The following is a 7,771-nucleotide window of genomic DNA, read 5'->3' as shown; positions in this document are numbered from 1 at the left end:
CGTTTGATATATTCGTGGTATCTCATTTGTCGATCGGTTTTAGCGAGGCATAATTTTGTTTGTTGGGATAATTACTATTCTCGTCTTCACGTTTTTACGTAATAAACCTGCTCCGTCTCAGACAGAGTTTTCTGGATATCTGTTTCATTTTTAATCTACCTCATAAATTTTTTTACATTTTCTTTTTATACAACGGCTCGTGAGAGACTCCCCGGAAAAATCACCGCGGCCGGGCCCATGCCAGACTTCAGAAAGCGAGACGAGGCTAGCTCATATAGAATAAAATTCTAGCGCTGGCTCGCCAAAGAGCGCGGCATATATTAAATTTTTTTAGCCCAGGCATTCCCCGCTCCTCTCTTGTAAAGTGCTTTACGGACAGAGCGCCGTTAAAAAAAGCGCGCTAAGTGATCATCGCTCGTCATACAGCGGAGTTTGTGCGGCGCACAGACAACCCCAACGTCGTACGACTTGCGATTCTCAGCCTTGAAGACGCGGAGATGTGGGGCTTGAACTTTCCGAGCGCAATCTCGCAGATCGCAGATAATAAATTACAAGACACACGGAAGTCATTGCGAGAATAGCATACTCCGGTATTGTCCGGCTTTGTAAATGTGTGTTAAATACAGCAAGCTCGTTGCTGCGGGCAAAAACGTCTCCGGCCAGACGCCTAGATTGGGTTGTATGTTTGCTTAGACAACGGGAAATTATAGTCAGCCCAATGGGTGTCAGGTGTCTGCGCTGGGTACGTGAAATTTAGCCAGTGCAGTACCACTGATCGCCCGGGATCTTTAAAGGGGCCTGAGGAGGTTTCTGATTTCGCCTAAATAGGGCGATAACTCACTCTGTTGGATCTAAGCATGCTAGAAATCCATAAGTCATAACGATGCGCGGCCGATTTCTTTTTAAAAAAAAAATTTGTCAAAGATCGAACACACTTCGCTTGCTATTGGCTGACAGTGTGGTCTTGAATTCGGAGCATGCTCTTCCCGTCGCAAGGGATTACCTCGGTGTGTTGCGATCTTTGACTGATTTTTTAATAGGGAAATCGGCCGCGTATCGTCACGATCTAAAAATTTCAAGGATGCTTAGTGCCAGCAGGGTGAGTTATTGCTATCTTTAGGCGATCTCAAAAACCTCCTTAGGGCACCTTTAACGTAAATCACGCAGCAGTGATACACGAACGCACGCCGGTACGATGCCTATCCATATCGAAACGGACAGGGGTGGGGATTACTCTAAGAAAAAGCCCGTGCGTCTACTTTCCCGCAAAAGACTCGCAGAGCCAGTCTGAGTTGTGACATTAAGCAATGCAAAACTTCACGCCTGCAATGCAAAACTTCACGCCTGCAATGCTTAATATCACAACTCAGACAGCGTTTTTTGGTCTAAACAGATGTTTCGGCATCGTCCTTCGCTGAGCTGCCTCCGTAAATTGCGCTGATTGGCTGTCCGAGTGTTGTACGAGAAAGCAGACGCACGGGCTTTTTTTTTTTAGAGTGTAGCCTCTACAGCGAGAGCTTTCACTCCACGCTCTACGTCATCCGAGCTGCGGTGCGCTAACACATTCGGCCACCAATCCCCCCGTGCGCTCACTGCGAACTGGGGAACAGCTTAAAAACTTCAATCTTAACATTATAAGTACAGTTGTATGCTACAGGAACTCTAGCAGGGCGTTTAGGCGACCGAGGGAGTTGGCGCACCGCGCCTTAGAGCATGTGGAGCGAAAGCTTGCACTGCAGACCACAGGGATACCGCCTCGATCTCACCAGCCAGCTTTGCTACGCCACCGCTGCCGCGATGCATGAGGGGAACTTTAGTCTTTCCGCACGTGCGAAAACCTCGCTGGAGCTCTGCGCGTGCAGACCACGATACGGAACATAGCCTCCTCTATACTCACAAAGCCTGGCAGTTCGGCGACGAAGCCATGGAGTGCCCAGTCGCAGACTTGGGGCACGAGGATCTGGTAGCACAGAACATCAAAGAGCCATTTCTTGGGGAACCAAGAGTTCCTGTATAGACGATTGCAAGCTGGGCGACTGGCCGCCGCCATGTCTCTGCTCGATGAGGTGCACGCCCGTGCGATTACGAGCTTGCCAATGCTACGTTCACCCGCGCGTTGCACGCGCTTGCACGCATGGGGCACCACTTGTGGCGTTATGCTACGGGAGCCAGAGTTGCGCGTGTTTTCCATGTCCCGCGGCGCCGCTATTCGCCGAGATTCGATTACGTGACGAGCCGGATCAAGTGCCGTGCAGGAAAGTGGACGTTGCACGCGCTCCGGTGTACGTTCCCCTAAAGCCCCTTGATAACGGCGTTTTTTACAAGTACCGCCAACCATTGTTGTGAAACCGCGCGAGACACGTGCCACGAGCGGGTACTCCGCCGCCATTCGCTTCCTGGGGCCGCTCACTTTAGTGCAGCGCCGCCATTTGCTTCCAAGGGCCCCTCGAGACGCGGGTCTCGTGCACTCGCGCATTTGACGCTACTTGCACGGCAAACGCAAACACATCGAGGGGCTTTACGTTCCCCTGCTTTCGAGCGCGCCGCGCGTTCGAGGCGCGCGGTGCCACTATTCACCGAATTCAGTCACGTGACGAGCGGGATCAACATGCCGTGCAGCAAAGACGGCGCTACGAAGATGAACGCGCAACTCTCGCTCCCGTAGGGAGCCTATACAGGAACTCTAGGGGAACCCGGAAGTCAGCGCACAGCTTTTGCAGCGGCGAGGACCCGAAACACACTTGTTCGCTCGGGAGAAGTGTGTTTCGGCGTCTCGCCGCAGCGGGGCGCCATTCCCGTGGCTGCCCTCTTATCCGTAAAGCCCCTTCATGTTCTAAAAGTAGCTCAAAGTGCTTCGATGCACGAGGCACGTGCAACGAGCAGCCCTTGGAAAGATCATGGCGGCACAGCGCAGCATTGAGCTAGATTTCAGACGCCATGTTCTTCCCAGAAGTGGAGCGCGGCACGTGTCTCGAGCATTTCCACAACAATGAATGTCGCCACTTTTCCCAGGATAGAGGGGCTTTACTCATCCGTTGTCTAACGCTCCACCTTTTTCATTTCGGCGGCCGCTTCTCGAGGCGATCTGCCAGGCTTTGTCAGTATATATATAGGAGGCTATGCACGGAACTAGCCGTCTCGTGCACTGCCGCCTGCCTTCTGTCAACTCCGTCGTCGTCCCGATTGTCGTCCCGATTGAGTGGAACGTCGTCCCGATTGAGTGGAATGCTAAGTGAGTTCGGTCTATTTCCACCCCTTCCCCTTTCGATCTTGGGCTCTAAGTTGGTCACTCGGAGAGAAAGTCGGCGACCTCACCGATTTTCTTGCCGAGTGTCCAACTGAGAGCCTCCGTTGGGTACCCCGGGGCAGTGAACAGGAGGCGCTTCGATCGGCTGCGAATTATAGGTGCCTACATGTCTGTCTGTCTCAGGGCGAAGAGATCCATTGTTGCCCTGAATGTGCCAGCGCGTGACGCTCTTACGCACTCGGTGCGTGATTTGGGAGGTGAAATTGCGTCTATGCATTAGCCCAAGCTACGCGCTCGAGCTGAGTGACACCAGATTGCGCGCACTTCAAAATGCTTGAAAAGACGATCGGGCGGAAAAATGGCTAAAGCCTAGTTCACATGCAGCGGTTTTGGCCCTAGAGCGGCGCGATTTCTGCCGTCGCGGCGCTCGTGCCGCTTAATTGCTGGTGCTGGCCAGAGCGCCGCGACGGCAGAAATCGCGCCGCTCTGGGGCCAAAACCGCTGTATGTGAACTAGGCTTTAGGGCCAAAATCGCTGCATGTGAAACAGGCTTACGATGTCTCTACTCAAGCAAAAAAGCGCGCGTGTGTATGAAGGCACTCTACTGCGACACTCGAGTCATCGCCGCTGGTGGCCAAAATGGGCAACTTTGAGAAGGCCTAACCACCTAACGAATGAACTCAAACTCCGCGTCATAGTTTGGTAGGGCACCCTGATACTCAAATTCAAGATCGGGTCCAGTGATTGCGGCCGCGGGACGCTTCAGAGTTACAAAATTGCAAAACGTCCGCAGATAATGGGCCACCTGTGGAACCAAACTTAATAGCCCGGTAGGTATGGGCACCGTACCGGCGTGCAGTCTTGTACCATTACTGCGAGATGCACGTTAAAGACCCTATAGGTCAGAAAAATTTATCATCTACAGCGCAAACAAATGTCGCCGTACCCCAAAGGCAAACCAACCTTACGTTTTCTAAACACGAACGTCTAATTTGCTTTTCTTTGTGTTGGCATTTCTGTGATACGAGCTTACTATCCACAGTGCCGTAACCCCCGCGCAGCCACAGCGCTACAGCTCGTCCAAGTAACGTCGAAAGTACGATAGCCTTTACAACGCAACATAAAAAAACAAAAAACAAAACAAAAAACGTTGACGCCGGTTATTTATAGTTTGCAAGTGTTACTATCGCTGGGTACTGACAGTTATATATGATATCTTCTTACTGTTTACTTCAAACTACATCCTCTGGGTTGTGAAACTAACACCGCAAATTAAAGGCTCGCGCGCATAAAATACTGATATGGCCTCGAATGACGTCACATACAAGCTATGTATAGGTAGAACCCTTGTTCACAAGCTCTAGTATCGCAAATTCCCCCAGTGCACGGGGCGAAGAGTCGAAGCTCCCAGCCCACCGGACATATACGACAGAAACACGGAGAACGTTGCCAGGTTTACATCCGACTACACTTCCGACAAACCACGAACATAGACGCGGGCACGGTGACGCGCGGTAGCGCGGCGCACGTGGGTATTGCCTGACTGCGCATGTATACCTGCTACACGCCTCGTATAGCTGTCTCTGTTGACACACCGCGGCTCCACTTCGTCGCGTGTGTTGCGTCTCTGTTTTTGCGGGCAGCGAAGCGTGGACTGATGGCGCCCTTGGTGTTCTCAGAAGCCGACGCGCTACACGTGTCCGCGATTAAGCATTATGGTCTTGTTGCGCTCTTCTTTCTAACGGCAGGTTCACACATTTGTGTTTGACTGTGCCATATAGACCCGTAACTCTATAAATATTTATGGCCCGCGTTTCGAACGTGCGTCATTACGCTTCCCCACTACAGTTGATTATACTCCGTTCCATTATAAGTGTCGGCGTAGCAAAGACTATACAAGAGCCAGCTCCGAGCTCCCAGCGTCCCTGCCAATCACTCGCGTTCGCGCGGTGCGAATATCGTTCGGGAGAACATGCATTTGAAAGTATATTCGGCTTCGCTATAACGTAAGGTGAAGCATACGTGCTCATGGAGGCTATAAAAGAGAGCAGAAGAAATAATAAAGCTGAAAGGAATGTTTGATGGGATGCTAAAACCGCGAGTTGCCCACTTTTTTTTTAGCTTTTAATTATCGCGCATCTAGATATGGTGACAGATGCTCGTATTCAAACGTGTCACTTGCGTAATAGTAGGACATTAGAGCGCCGCTTTTACTGTCGTATCGCGTGAATCAATACAACCTAGAAGAGAAGGCGTGCGCGTTTCCTCCTCTAAACGTCACCACTAGTAGATCCCCTTAGCACCCCCTAGCTAGCCCGGATGAACACCATCGTCTGCTACATCGTCTGCGACATTCTCTGCTCCCTCGCCTGCTTCAGTGGTTTGTGTAGCAGATAATCCCTTAGTCACCCAACCTTTATCACTATGACACAACGGTCCGCTGTAGCTTTTCCTTTATCGTGAATGCATACCTACGTCCTAGCCGAGCTTTGTTTTCGGGTCTCTCGAGGTGTGGGCCGAAGCCGAACACCAGCGCGAGCTTCTTGACATTCAGTCAAAATCGCGCACGTCCGCCGAGAGCGATGTCTTGGCGCGAACCGAGGGTTTCCCTGGTAGAGAGCGTTGTCGTAAACAGGCCCTTGTATTTCCCTGTCTTGTGCGGCGCTCGCAAGCGCGCCCTCGCATAGCGAGGCGAAACCTACGATGTTGGGTTTTTTATCGCCCCTGCCGACAATGTCACGTTGGCTGCGGGGCGCCTCGGAACCCGCGGGGTATTAGTTGTGTCTGCTAACACGCTGAGACCTGTGTAGTGTCACGTACGATCTTGCGAAATTTTGAGCTGGGCGTTTCGGCGGTACGTTAAGCATTACCAAATGAAGTTGAAGGCCACCTGTGACTCGGTATAGAATCCCGATAGCCGCACTACGATCACGGAAGTCTATACTAAATTAGGATGTGAATATAATTTGATTTAAAGTTTGAATATAACTAGAATGTGTGCTTAGAAAGGGTAAGAAGAAGTTCAGTGCGGTTTGTTATTGTGAGCTTTAGTTTGGCTAAACAGGCTGCCCAACCATGACCTAGAGCTTCTGACTAATCGTTCGGCAGCACGCAGTGCTCAAACGTGCCCCTTCTTATGCACGAGGCAAGCTCACGACAAAACAACCGACGCGGTGTACAGCTCGTCGAGTGTTTGATCGACCATGTGCCCCAAGAACCCCGAGACTGCACTGCTCCCGCGAAGTCGGACCAGTGTATCAGACTGCTCCTCATTTGGAGGCGGTGTTCTTCGTTTCGTGCTTTATTTCACTTTAGAATCGCGCGATTGCGAGGCGATATTGTCAGACGAAAAAACATGACCATAATGATCTCCGCCGGCCAGATTTCCGAAGTTGTTCGTTGGTCATAGTCTGCCAATGTTGAATGTCGCATCAAGACTATCATGTTTCGATAGGTCTTTTTTAGACATGAGTGGCACCCGCTTGGGCGTTCATCCCCATTCTTTAAAAAGGTAGGGCCTTATTGGCCGACCCACGCCTTCATTCACATTCCGAAGGCCTCAGCATTCTCGCATTGCCAAAAGAGCTACACATACAGCCTGTCTTAAATGGATGGTCTTCATCGAGATGGCTGGATAGCTTCCTACGAAAGGAAACAAGTGAGGAGTATTTTAGGGCAAAATGAGCTGATACCGCGACGAAGATGGCTGGATAATTTATACCGTGATCCAGATCTTGGCAATCATTAAATATAGCACCGCATAATAAACCGTGTTGGTGTGAGGATTGAAAATGATTTCCGTGAAGGAGAACGCACCTCCTACATAAGCCAACTGTGTATTTCTCTGCAAGCTCATGAGTCAACAAAATGGAGATATCGTGAATATGTAAACCGAAATGGGGGGCAATACACCCTGCACGCGGGGAGTGTAGCGTTCGTTGCTGGAGCAGCGATTTGAGAAATTAATCCGAAACCCGGAATTTATTTTCTATCATCGGAAATAAATGATTTTAGCTTTATTTTTTTGCGAGCCGACTTCGTAGTCCGGCTGTATCACTGGAAACCTTCTGTATATTATCGGTGACCGTCATTAAATGATTGGACACTTTTAGATAAAAGCTGTGGTTGGGTGTCGGGGCGCTTCATTACGAAGACCATCATCTGTAGCTGCTCTCAACGCTATTAGAGTTTACGAGTTCTGCGGACTGAGTATAAGCCTATACGAGACTAGTCTGAGCTCATATTCGTAAAAAACACGAAAGGCTTTATAACTTAAACTCCTACTCCCAGAAATATGTCCGTCGGTCCGTCCATCCAAGTATTCACGCGTCCGAGCATACACCATGGCTGGGCATGTCAGCACAACCGATTTGGTTACCATAGCATCATAAGCAAGACCATGTACACAGGCAGTTATTCAAAATTAAACAAATGTATACTTATTGCCAACCTGGAATCAAACGCAGAACCTCTCTCGGTTCGTGGCCCGATGCTCTATATCTGTGTCGGCTGAGCGGCTTGCTA

The sequence above is a fragment of the Ixodes scapularis genome, unplaced genomic scaffold, assembly GCF_016920785.2.
Source record: "Ixodes scapularis isolate PalLabHiFi unplaced genomic scaffold, ASM1692078v2 PGA_scaffold1__304_contigs__length_218370807, whole genome shotgun sequence".
NCBI lineage: Eukaryota > Metazoa > Arthropoda > Arachnida > Ixodida > Ixodidae > Ixodes > Ixodes scapularis.
The sequence above is the reverse complement of the archived record's forward strand: the minus strand, read 5'-3'. Positions refer to the sequence as shown.